Source organism: Heterodontus francisci, chromosome 3 (assembly GCF_036365525.1).
Source record: "Heterodontus francisci isolate sHetFra1 chromosome 3, sHetFra1.hap1, whole genome shotgun sequence".
NCBI lineage: Eukaryota > Metazoa > Chordata > Chondrichthyes > Heterodontiformes > Heterodontidae > Heterodontus > Heterodontus francisci.
Window position 1 is genome coordinate 157772662 of NC_090373.1, and position 13124 is coordinate 157785785.

Sequence of the window (13124 nt, forward strand, 5' to 3'; positions counted from 1 at the left end):
ATGGTTTCACAGGTCGGCGCAACATCGAGGGCCGAAGGGCCTGTACTGCGCTGTAATGTTCTAATTCTAATTCTAATTCTTGTTTTCAAATCCCTCCATGGCCTCTTTCAGTCCAACAATGGTCTGAGATCTCTGTACACCCCATGTCTGGCCTCTTGTGTATCCCCGATTTTCATCATTCCTTCACTGGTGGCCGTGCCTTCAGTTGCCTCGGCCCTAAGTTCTGGAATTCCCTCCCAAAACCTTGCCGCCTCTCTACCCCTCCTCCTTTATGATGCTCCTTAAACTTACCTCTTTGACCAAGCATTTGGTCACCTGCCCTACTATCACCTTATGTGGCTCGGTGTCAAATTTTGATGCTAACACTCCTGTGAACTACTTGCGGTGTTTTACTACATTAAAGGTGCTATGTAAATGCAAGCTTTTGTTGTTATCGATAGTAGAATGATATTTATGTCTCATCTATTCACCTCTTCCTGTTACATTAGAGCTTGCAGGCATCTGACCATCATAAATATGTCAGCAGGAGAGATAATTCAAGATGCCATTCTGCCTACACCTGCACCGAGTTATAAACTTGTTCTCAGCTTGTTACATTCGCATAAATTCTGTTAATTAGCCTGCCAGTTCTATGAGCTAATTCAAGTTACTATTGCTTTAATTTAGAATTTACAAGTCTCTATATTAAACATACATAATTTAAAATAATGTAAGCTGTCTTATTGTTTTTCTTAATCGAATTTACTTTTATGACTCATATTTATATTAAGTCTGATCTTATAACATTACACATGAAAAATAGTTATTTTATTGGTCACTGGAGGGCTGCCAATGTCTGTGGAACTGTACCCCAATAAGAATCAGTGGTAGCAGGGTGGGAGGTGAGAACATTGAAAGGCGTAAACAAAGTAGTGACTGGCAGTGGAAGTGTTATTTTATAACTGGAAAATGTCACATTGCAAATTTGTTAAAAAAGACTGCATCAATCATCCAATTTTTACTTCCACCTGTATAATACATGCCTGGAATTTTCATGGAGATTCTTTCAATCTCCTGCTGTATCTTTGGCAGGATATCAGCAGAAACTCTGGACAAATGGCAGAAACAGTTGTTTATATAGTTTCTCCACGGTCTCTGTTGATCTTCCACTGAAATTACAGCAGAAGATCAGGGAATCCCCTTGGAAATCCCACCCACTCGGAATGGAAAATAATAGAGCATGACAAAATTTCAGTATTGTTGGTTGACATTGTTCCATCTACGGAAGATGATGGACATGCAGCAAACAATCCATTTAAGTGTGGTGTCCTCTCTTGGTGCACCTGTGCTCATGGCTGTGAAGGCCAATCCTTGAAATGCAGGTTCTGCCACAAGTGCTGCACAAGAAGCTGCCAAGTGATGTTGTTTTTTTCGATGTTGGCACCTGTAGCCAAGCTGCTGTAGCAACTGGTTGTTGTGGTAGTGCACACCAGTCCACAGGATGTCACCATTTCCCTCTTTTGCTAGCTAGTGACACCCAGGTGCGATAGTCGACAGTTAGGGCCTTAATGTCATACTTGCAAGCATCCTTGAATCGGAGCTTTGGGTGCCCCACTGGTCATCTGGCCCTGGCTACTTCACCTTACGGAAGGTCGTTGGGTTAGCAACCATCTTCCATCCTGCACACATGTCTGATCCACTCAAGCCGCCTCTGTTTGATTCGTGCCAACACGTTTGGGAGCTCTGCCTTTGAGAGGACTGCCGCATTTTTGATTTTGTCCTGCCAGGATATATCCATAATGCGCTGCAGACAGCAAAGATGAAATTATTGAGCTTCTTTTCCTGGTAGCTGTAAGTTGCCCATGTTTCACATCCATACAGCAAGACGCTGAGACCACAGGCCTTATAAACCATCAGCTTGGTCCTAAGGGTCAGCTTGGTGTTATCCCATGAGCGTTTCGCGAGTCAGCCAAAGGTGGTAGCTGCTTTCCCTATGTGTGTATCGAACTCTGCTGTGGACTCAAGGTAGCAGAATTTGCTAATCATTTCCAGTGGAATGTTATTTAGTGTGATCAGCAGTGGAGATGCAACACCTTGTCCCATGACTACGATTTTCTTGATGCTTATAGTCAATGAGAACAAGTTACAGGCATGGGAGGGACAGTCCATGAGTCTTTGTAGCTGAGTTTCCATGTGAGCGACTAGCACAGCGTCATCAGCGTAGAGGAGTTCTCTAATCAGGACGTGCCTTCACTTTTAGCCTTGATAGATTGTAGAGCTTGCCATCTGACCTAGTGTGCAAGTAGACGCCTTCCATTTCTGCAGGGAAGGTGAAGGTCAGGAACAGGGAGAAGATGATGCCAAACAGAGTGGGAGCTGGGACACCATCCTGTTTCACTCCATTCTTCACTCCGAAACTGTCAGAAGTGGAGCCTTCAAACTGCACAGTACATGTTGTCATGGAAGGAGCAGATAAGACTGAGGAGCTTCGGTGGACAGCCAGTTTTCCCAAAATCTTATAGAGCCCTGTTCTGCTGATGGTGTTGAATGCCTTAGTGAGATCTATGACAATAAGGTAAAGAGGTATACTCTGTTTCCTAAACTTCTCTTGTAGCTGTAGTATGGAGACGATCATATCCACAGTAGATCTGCTGGCACGGAAACTGCACTGTGCTTCTGGGTACACTCGGTCTGCAAGTAAATTGAGTCTTTTAATTATAACCCTGTCAAACATTGACATTACCTATACTAATATTATAGATAGGCTAGTTAGTTGCGGGGTTTTTCATGTGCCATTAGCTACACTGATAATTACTGATGCTTTGAAATATTGATTACATCTGTGTCAGAAAGAATCCAGACAGTCAGCATTAGAGATAAATTCTATCTGTTCAGTTCATGCTGCTTAGGCATATGTTATAAATTTAAACATTAAATGGGCATGAAGATATTTGTGTGTGTCGGGGGGCTGAGGGGAGAAGTGGGCTGGAATTTTACAGCCCACCAAAGAGTGGGAAGGTGGCTGGGTGGGGGGGGGCGTAAAATGGAGCAGGAAGCTCGGGGGGCCCTTCCCGACCCGCTCCTGCCTCCACCGCAACTTTACGCAGGATGGCGGTGGCAAAAAATGGCCCGCCCACCCCTGGCCAATCAAGGCCCTTAAGTGGCCACTTAACAGCCACTTAAGGACCTCCGCCCACTGCCATGGGGATTTTACCCATGGCTGGTTGGGCAGTCCAGGCCCGAGAGTAGCTGCCTGACAAAAGCAGATGGCTCTCTGAAGGCCTGGGGGGGTTGGGGGGGGGCCTCATGATTGGGTACCCTGTGCCCGATGGAGGGCCACCCCCGCTGCCCCAACCACCCCAACATGCCCTCCCGTCCCACCAACCAACCACCCTTGCCTCGCCGGGGCCCGACCGATCACCCCCAGCGAGGTTAAAAAAAACTTACCTTCGTTCCAGGGTTCCCCGACATCTTCTTCACGAAGCTGGGCTGCAGTCCCAGCAGTCGCCACTGCTCCTGGTGGCGCTGCCAGGACTAAGAACTGCCGGCCCGCTGATTGGCTGGCAGCTCTGTTAGGCGGGACTTCCTGCCTCAAGCGGGTGGATGTTCTGCCTCAGAACAATTAAAGGCTGGGGAACCGCAAATTGCGGGTTGGAACCCAGGCCAGGCGGAAGCGGGTCCGCTATCAACTTTTTAGTTGGTGGATGGATCCCGTCCGCCGAGGGAAAAATCCCAGCTGTGAGGGTGAGAGGGAGACTGCTGCTGAATCTCATTTGTCCCTATCTAAGATACCAGAGATTAGCTGAGAGAGGGCAGTGACATTAAGTGAAGATGTTAACTGGAAATGACCCATTCAGAAAGGTTGGCAAAGGAGTGATCTGATGGGATTGATACCCTGTCCACCAACCAGGCCATCCCTTTTTCTTTTTCTTTAACCATATTCATTCCCTCATTAACTAAAGGAAGGGATTGCACTAAATGAGTCATGTGAAATGTGGAACATATGGCTTGTGATTTAGTGGGGCGGGTAAAAGATATTACTGTAGGGTCATTGTAGAAACAACCCATTTTTAAATTGTAATTTTAAAATATTAAAAAAAAATATTACCTACTGATTGCCAGTTGGAGCACTATGGAGTCAGGTGTATCTCACTGTATTCTCCCTCAATAATAGCCTTTAAACACATTCTTATATTACCAACCTCTACTGCACCAGCATGAATTTTTCCACTTCCTGCACTAACCATGCCATGGTTTCTCTGAATGAAATTGCCAATCTGCACTTAATTGTTGGAAAAGATTAAGAGAACGTGTGATACAGCTTCTTACATTCTGAGAGGCATGGATGATATGCAAACAAGCAGCTTATTTACATTAAAGGCGATTGCAAAACTGGAGATAACAAATCTGACAAGTACTTCTTTGAAGCAAGAGATTAGAAGACATCTGCTCTCTCAATAGGTAACAGATGTAGAATAGACTCTACAAAAGCAGTTTATACTATTTTGTTTTGCTCCTTTTAATAGGAGGTGGGTAATTATCTGGTTAGATAGTACTTTATTAACTATTATTTAGGAAATGATTAAAGGTTGCTAAGATAAATATAGGCATTGATAGTCAAATAGTTTGGTAGTATTGAGTGTTGTCTGTGGAACTCAATGGATTGGGGTGAAATATCGTAGCTTGTGATGTGCCTGGCTTTCCTCTAAGGCAGGAACTGAGAGCTTGCTCGGTTCACCTTCGGAAAGATTGAAAGAGTACACGACCAACTGATACAGGTGACACGGGGGTATATTGTTGCACCCTTGGATCATACTATTGTACAAGCAGATGTAGGGCAGTGGAAGTCAACTTTCATAAAAGCTAAGATGCTTAAACCACTTATGGAGTGACAGACAAAATTGAACCCAAGAAGGTACAGCAGACTAGAATCTGTAGTAAATATGTTTCCATATTTGTTACTCTTCGGGTTTATATTGCTAGATTGAAGCTAAAGTTTCTGATTACACGTGTCTGCTGTGGCTCAGTGGACAACACTCTTTCCTCTGCATTCAAGTCCTACTCCAGGACTTGAGCACAAAAACTAAGGTTGACACTCCAATGCAGTATGGAAGCAGTGCTGCACTGTTGGAGGTGCCGTCTTCCAATGAGATGTTAAACTGAGGCCTCTCAGGTGGATGTAAAAGATCCCATGGCACTATTTTGAAGAAGAGCAGGGGAGTTATCCCCAGTACCGTGGCCAATATTTATCCCTCAGTCAATATCACAAAAACAGATTATCATATTGTTGTTTGTGGGAGTTTGCTGTGCACAAATTGGCTGCTGATTTTTATATGTTACAAGAGTGACTACATATCCAAAGTACTTCATTGGATGTAAAGTGCTTTGGGATGTCTGGAGGTCATGAAAAGTGCTATCTAAATGCTTTCTTCTGCATTTCAGACTTTTAATTGCCAACAGGGAGAGAAGTTTTTTTTTGAAAAAAGACCTCCTACTCAGGCTGTATTCAGACATTTGCCCCTGATACTCATATTTGGTGGAGGTAATTCTAATAAACTGTCCCACAATATGAAATGTTCTAAATTTTGCCAGTTTCAGCTGCTTGGTGGACTTGGAAATTGTGGCAACACAAGAATCACTTACAGCTGCACAGGTTTTTCTCACGTGAGTTGCTGTAAAGTCCGAGTTTGTAATTTTACAATCCTGGCCATGAACCTTCCCCAACATTGACAGAAGGTCTAGCTAGACCAGCATGGTGAAAATCATGGCTGGCTTCTATATTTCGGTTGAGAGCGCAGCACACCGGCAGCCAGATTAAAATCACTGAACCAACACGAGGAGCTCTCCCAGGGTAACAATTCAGTTTGCCAGCAGCAAAGCCAAACAACCTTCTGAAGAGATGTTCCGAGCCTCTGCAGCATGTACATTGCTTGCTTTATACTACAATGCAGCCTCCTGAGCAGATATGGGTTTAGTAAGACCAAAGTCCTGTGGTACTGAAGACTTGTGTTCCAGAACTAGCCACACCACTAGCCAAGCTGTTCCAGTACAGCTACAACACAGACATCTATCTGATAATGTGGAAAATTGCTGAGATATGTCCTGTCCACAAAAAGCAGGACAAATCCAATCCGACCAGTTACCACCCCATCATACCATTTGCTTGTGTTCCATGACCTTCTGGTCAGTTATTCTCTGTGACATTGTCCTATCAACACCACCTCTTTTGTTATCTCTTGCCCTACCCCGCCCCCCCACCCCCCCAGCTTTACTTGCTTAAAACCTTTTACATTTCTAATATTTGTCAGTTCTGAAGAAGAGTCACTGACCTGAAACGTTAACTCTGCTTCTCTCTCCACAGATGCTGCCAGACCTACTGAGTATCTCCAACATTTCTTGTTTTTATTTCAGATTTCCACCATCTGCAGTATTTTGCTTTTATTATTATACCACCCCATCAGTCTACTCTCAGTCATCAGCAGAGTGATGGAAGGTATCATCAATAGTGCTATCAAGTGACACTTATTGAGCAATAACCTGCTCACTGATGCTCAGTTCGGGTTCCGCCAGGAACAATCAGCTCCTGACCTCGTTACAGCTTCGGTCCAGACATTGACAAAAGAGCTGAATTCCAGAGGTGAGGTGAAAGTGACTGCCCTTGACATCAAGTCAGCATTTGACTGAGTATGACATCAAGGAGCCCTGGCAAAATCGAAGTCAATGGGAATCTGGGGAAAAGCTCTCCACTGGTTTGAGTCATGCCGAGCACAAAGGAAGATGGTTGTGGTTGTTGGAGGCCAATCATCGCAACCCCAGGACATCGCTGCAGGAGTTCCTTAGGGTAATGTCCCATCTTCAGCTGCTTCATCAATGACTTTCCCTCCAACATAAGTTCAGAAGTGGGGATGCTTGCTGATGATTGCACAATGTTCAGTACCATTCGCAACTCCTCAGATACTGAAGCAATTCATGCCCACATGCAGCAAGACCTGGACAACATTCAGGCTTGGGCTGGTAAGTGGCAAATAACATTTGCACCACACAAGTGCCAGGCAATGACCATCTCAAACAAGAGAGAATCTAATCATCTCCCCTTGAGGAACAAGAGGAAAAAGGAAGCAGACATAAGGTCTAGGCGGCTGATGAAAGACGAAGCTTCGAAAGAATATCGGGAATGTAGGACCAATCTGAAACGAGGAATTAAGAGGGCTAAAAGGGGTCATGAAATATCTTTAGCAAACGGGGTTAAAGAAAATCCCAAAGCCTTTTATTCATATATAAGGAGAAAGAGAGTAACTAGAGAAAGGATTGGCCCACTAAAGGACAAAGGAGGAATGTTATGCTTGGAGTCAGAGAAAATGGGTGAGATTCTAAACGAGTACTTTGCATCGGTATTCACCGAGGAGAGGGACATGACGGATGTTGAGGTTAGGAACAGATGTTTAATTACTCTAGGTCAAGTCGGCATAAGGAGGGAGGAAGTGTTGGGTATTCTAAAGGGCATTAAGGTGGACAAGTCCCCAGGTCCGGATGGGATCTATCCCAGGTTACTGAGGGAAGCGAGAGAGGAAATAGCTGGGGCCTTAACAGATATCTTTGCAGCATCCTTAAACATGGGTGAGGTCCCGGAGGACTGGAGAATTGCTAATGTTGTCCCCTTGTTTAAGAAGGGTAGCAGGGATAATCCAGGTAATTATAGACCGGTGAGCCTGACGTCAGTGGTAGGGAAGCTGCTGGAGAAGATACTGAGGGATAGGATCTATTCCCATTTGGAAGAAAATGGGCTTATCAGTGATAGGCAACATGGTTTTGTGCAGGGAAGGTCATGTCTTACCAACTTAATAGAATTCTTTGAGGAAGTGACAAAGTTGATTGATGAGGGAAGGGCTGTCGATGTCATATACATGGACTTCAGTAAGGCGTTTGATAAGGTTCCCCATGGCAGGCTGATGGAGAAAGTGAAGGCGCATGGGGTCCAAGGTGTACTAGCTAGATGGATAAAGAACTGGCTGGGCAACAGGAGACAGAGAGTAGCAGTAGAAGGGAGTTTCTCTAAATGGAGACGTGTGACCAGTGGTGTTCCACAGGGATCCGTGCTGGGACCACTGTTGTTTGTGATATACATTAATGATTTGGAGGAAAGTATAGGTGGACTGATTAGCAAGTTTGCAGACGACACTAAGATTGGTGGAGTAGCAGATAGTGAAGGGGACTGTCAGAGAATACAGCAGAATATAGATAGATTGGAGAGTTGGGCAGAGAAATGGCAGATGGAGTTCAATCAGGGCAAATGCGAGGTGATGCATTTTGGAAGATCCAATTCAAGAGTGAACTATACAGTAAATGGAAAAGTCCTAGGGAAAATTGATGTCCAGAGAGATTTGGGTGTTCAGGTCCACTGTTCCCTGAAGGTGGCAACGCAGGTCAATAGAGTGGTCAAGAAGGCATACGGCATGCTTTCCTTCATCGGATGGGGTATTGAGTACAAGAGTTGGCAGGTCATGTTACAGTTGTATAGGACTTTGGTTCGGCCACATTTGGAATACTGCGTGCAGTTCTGGTCGCCACATTACCAAAAGGATGTGGATGCTTTGGAGAGGGTGCAGAGGAGGTTCACCAGGATGTTGCCTGGTATGGAGGGCGCTAGCTATGAAGAGAGGTTGAGTAGATTAGGATTATTTTCATTAGAAAGACAGAGGTTGAGGGGGGACCTGATTGAGGTGTACAAAATCATGAGAGGTATAGACAGGGTGGATAGCAAGAGGCTTTTTCCCAGAGTGGGGGATTCAATTACTAGAGGACACGAGTTCAAAGTGAAAGGGGAAAAGTTTAGGGGGGATATGCGTGGAAAGTTCTTTACACAGAGGGTGGTGGGTGCCTGGAACGCGTTGCCAGCGGAGGTGGTAGATGCGGGCACGATGGCGTCTTTTAAGATGTATCTAGACAGATACATGAATGGGCAGGAAGAAAAGAGATACAGACCCTTAGAAAATAGGCGACATGTTTAGATAGAGGATCTGGATCGGCGCAGGCTTGGAGGGCCGAAGGGCCTGTTCCTGTGCTGTAATTTTCTTTGTTCTTCTTTGTTCTTTGATGTTCAATGGCATTACCATCACTGAATCCCCCACTATCAACATCCTGGGTTACCATTGAGCAGTAACTTAACTGAACCAGCCATATAAATACTGTCGCTTCAAAAGCAGGTCAGAGGCTGGGAATTCTGTGGTGAGTAAATCACCTGCTGGCTCCCCATAGCCTGTCCACTATCTACAAGACACCAGTCAGGAATGTGATGGAATACTCTCCACTGCCAGGGTGGGTGCAGCTTCAACAACACTCAAGAAGCTCGACGCCATCCAGGACAAAGCAGATCACTTGATCAGCACCCAATCTACCACTTCAAACATTTGTTCCCTCCACCACTGGCACACAGTGGCAGCAGTGTGTATCATCGACAAGATGCACTGCAGCAACTCACTGAGCTCTTTTGACAGCCCCTTCCAAAACTGCAACCTCTAGCACCTAGAAGGACAAGGACAGCAAATGCTTGGGAACATCACCACCTGCAAGTTCCCCTCCAAGTCATACACAATCCTGATTTGGAACTATACTGCCGTTCCTTCACTGTCACAGAGTCAAAATCCTGGAACTCCCTTCCTAACAGCACTGTGGGTGTATCTACAGCAGATGGACGGCAGTGGCTCTAGAATGCGTCTCACCACCAAATTTTCGCAGTGGGCCGAAGGGCCTGTTTCTTTGCTGTACGACGCTATGACTCTAATTACGGATGGACAATGAAGGCTTTCCTTGCGAGTGGCACCCAAGAACGAAGAAAACAAAATCAGTGCTGCAAACCCTGTGCTGTTCACCTCTAGGAATAAGAATATTTTAGTAAATGGTGGCACTTGTAGTGCTGATGTGGCCTTCCATATTCCCTTGTTGATAAACTTCATTATCCAAACATTGGCTTCCATTTCCGCAATGCATCAAATTCAAATTTCCCGTCCTTGTTTTCATTCCCTTCGTAGCCTTCATACCCTTTCAGCCAACCCCCATCTCCAAACTCCCCCAGCGTTACAACTGAGAAATTTGTGTGGTTCTTATTCTAGCCACACATGTAACCTCTTCCCCTTCACCCCACCATTGGTGGCTGTGCCTTCAGCCGTCTATGTCATATGTTCGGGACCTCGCTATCTAAACCTCGCTGCCTTTCCACCTTCGCCTCCTTCTTTAAGACCCTCCTCAAAACTTACCTCTTTGATCAAACTTTTGTTCACCCCTCTAATGTCCTCCTTCTTTGTCCATTTTTGCTTTATGATGCTTCTGCAAAGTGCCTTTAGATATTTTTCTATGTTGTTATATGAAGGTAAGTTTATATTGTTGTATCTGCTGGCTGCAATACTGACTCTTTTTGAAGCCACTGTATTGAACTGTTGGATGTTATATTTGAATCAGCATTTGCTTCTTGCAGTTTTGAACTTGAAGCTCATTTGTTCAATATCTACTTTCCATTTTGTAAACTCAGCAGCTGGAATGAATGGAAATGTTAAATTGAGACTATTATTGATAATATTGTATTGGCAAACATATAGCCTAGAAATGAAACATAGAATCATACAACGCAGAAGAATGCTCTTTGAAAGAGCTATCCAATTCATACCACTCCCCTACAAAAATAAAAACGGAAAATAATGGAAATACTCTGCAGGTCAGGCAGCAACTATGGAGAGAGAAACAGAGTTAATGTTTCAGGACCTTTCGTCCCATGCTCGTTCTCCATAGCCCTGCAAATATTCACTTCCTTTTTGAAAGTTACTACTGAATCAATTTCCACTACAGTTAGGGGCAGTACATTCCAAATCATAACAATTGCTGCATTAAAAAATGCTCTTCATGTCCCCTCTCGATTACGTGCATGCTGTTAAAACAAAATGTTAAATTGTGCAGGATTTTGAATAGTTCCCTCTGTGGCTCAGTGGGTTTATCTCACAAGCTAAATATATGAGGCATGTCCCAGTTTCAGTTGCTCCGGTGGTTTCAAAGTGCTTTAGGACATCCCAAGTATAAAGGCAATTTCCTTCTTTCCTAGGTTCAACAGAGAGACTATAATGAAAATAGGGTAAACAATGGGAGGATTTTCATTATACACAAAACAGCACTGAAAAATACTTTCAGTGTAGTGGAGCAAAAAGCAAATGTTAGCACTGTACAAACAGGGCAAGAAAACAAACCTCGCTCAATGTGTCATCACTCTCAGCTCACCTACAGTATTGTAAACTGCTTCAAATAAGATTGCAATCATTATTTGTTCAATGTACTTGACTGAATTCAATCCTGGTATTTAATGAAGTTTCCCATAAATGATTTGAGGAAACTGAATTAATTTAAATGCTCTGTTTTGTAACAATGCCTGGATTCTGTAATCAAAGACCTTGTTTTTCTAACCAGAGGCTTTTACTGACTTTTACTAGCTTGGTGGACAGGAGAAATGCAGCTGACATATGGAGTTTTGAAAGCTTTTGGCTAGGTTCCACACTGAGGAGTAATGACTAAACTACAGAGTCACAGAATAGGAGGTAAAGTGTGATGCTTTTTTTTTAAGTCCTGAAAAATGGGGAGGACAAATGGCCTGATGAAGGGAAGGAGTGGGTAGACGCATAGGAAAGAGTTTAATACATTCATGCAAGGAGTCAGACCAAGTGTAGTCTTTATACCAAACTGGGTTAGAGGACAGAGCTCAGAGTCCTTCTGAGTTGGGGAAGGTTGACCTTGAGCTTCATTCTCCTCAGGGGCTGAAATTCCTCAGTTGTGGGAAAGGGTGAAGAAAATGATGACCAGCAGCTTCATTATTCTACCATCCTCAAGCATTACTCAATGGGAGGGGTGGGTGTTATTCTGAGCCACCGATTTTCTTCTGCTCTGCCGGAGTCAAAAATTTTAGTTGTTGTGGGGAAGCAGTTGAGGTGACCTGCAGTTACTCTTCTCCAGGGCACTTGATTCTTCATAGTGTGGCTGAGGGGAAGCACAGCTAAGCTCTTCCGCAGAGTTTTATCCCTTCTGCTCCTCTCCCCTCTGCTCCCCTTCCAGAATTCTTCTCAATGGAGGAGTGGGAAGAAATAAGCTGTCTGAGGGCCGAGATTTGTAGTAGAAGGGTTTGAAAGGGTTAAGGTTTGAGACAGTGTAACACCTCCCACTGTGATGATGTAAGGAGACTTGAGGAGAATAAGAAGCGTTATGACCAACAGAGGAGTTAGACATGTTTAAGTCAAGAGTATATAGCTCCTGAAATGTAATAAATGGTTACAGTTCAAACTTACTGAAGTCTCTGAAATCCCTGCAAGCCAGACTAACCCAAACATACAACAAGATTCAATGATGTGCAAGAAGTTGGTTTGCAGTGAATTTAGTGTGTTGAATCAACTCCTGAGCTCCCTTCCTGCTAATTACAAAGTCATCCACATCAGCAGAGGTGATGTCCAATGGGTGTTCTTCATTGACTGTCAATAACTAGGGTGGTAATCCTTAAAATGGGCAAATTCCCCAAATGGTTTACACAACTTCTACTTGGGAGGACACATTCTGGGAAGGGCAAGTTAATGTTGTGCTTAGGAAGCTGAAATAGGAAGTGGAGAGGCATGCCTCATATTTAACTTCACAGCAATGTCTGCTTCCCTTTCCAACTTTGGGGCCTGGATGGCAACGTGTTATTCAGTGAGCAGGCAGAAGCTGCTGGAAATGACAATCTGCCACAGAGTCACCTGCTGGCCAATGTATTGAAGTTCAGGATATGTCTCAAAATATGGCTGACAATAATGAACTGCTACTTTTCCACCTAACATTACTGCGACACATTGGGCTGCGTTTTACCAGCCCATTGGGGATGGGCTAGGAGGTAGGAAGGCTGGCAAGATGGCATAGGAAGGTGGAGTTGGCCTGTCCATTACCTTCCTGCTAGTGGCAGGAAAGATGGCAGATGGCCCTCCCACCCAGAGTGCAATTGAATCACTTAAGTGGCCAATTAGGGGCCTCTTCTGGTCTCTGCTGGCATTTTACCAGCGGTAGAAGGGCTCTCCGCTACATGGGGAGACCAACAGATAAACTCTGCCGGCCCCCCAGTAGGCTCTAGGGGTGGGGTGCCCTCCTCT

At 44.5% G+C, this 13124-nt stretch overlaps 1 protein-coding gene across 3 annotated transcripts in view; it reads left to right on the top strand.

Annotated features, from left to right (window-relative positions):
- The window catches only part of crybg1a (crystallin beta-gamma domain containing 1a), a 295651-nt gene that overhangs the window by 26740 nt on the left and 255787 nt on the right, over positions 1 to 13124 (top strand). Inside the window, exon 1 of one of the 3 annotated variants that reach the window (XM_068027040.1) lies at positions 4734 to 4757. The exons of the other annotated variants lie outside the window; for them this stretch is intronic. The gene's annotated coding sequence lies outside the window, so the exon portion shown is untranslated. Of the gene's footprint in view, positions 1 to 4733; positions 4758 to 13124 lie in introns of those variants that run through there. 3 annotated transcript variants of the gene reach the window in all.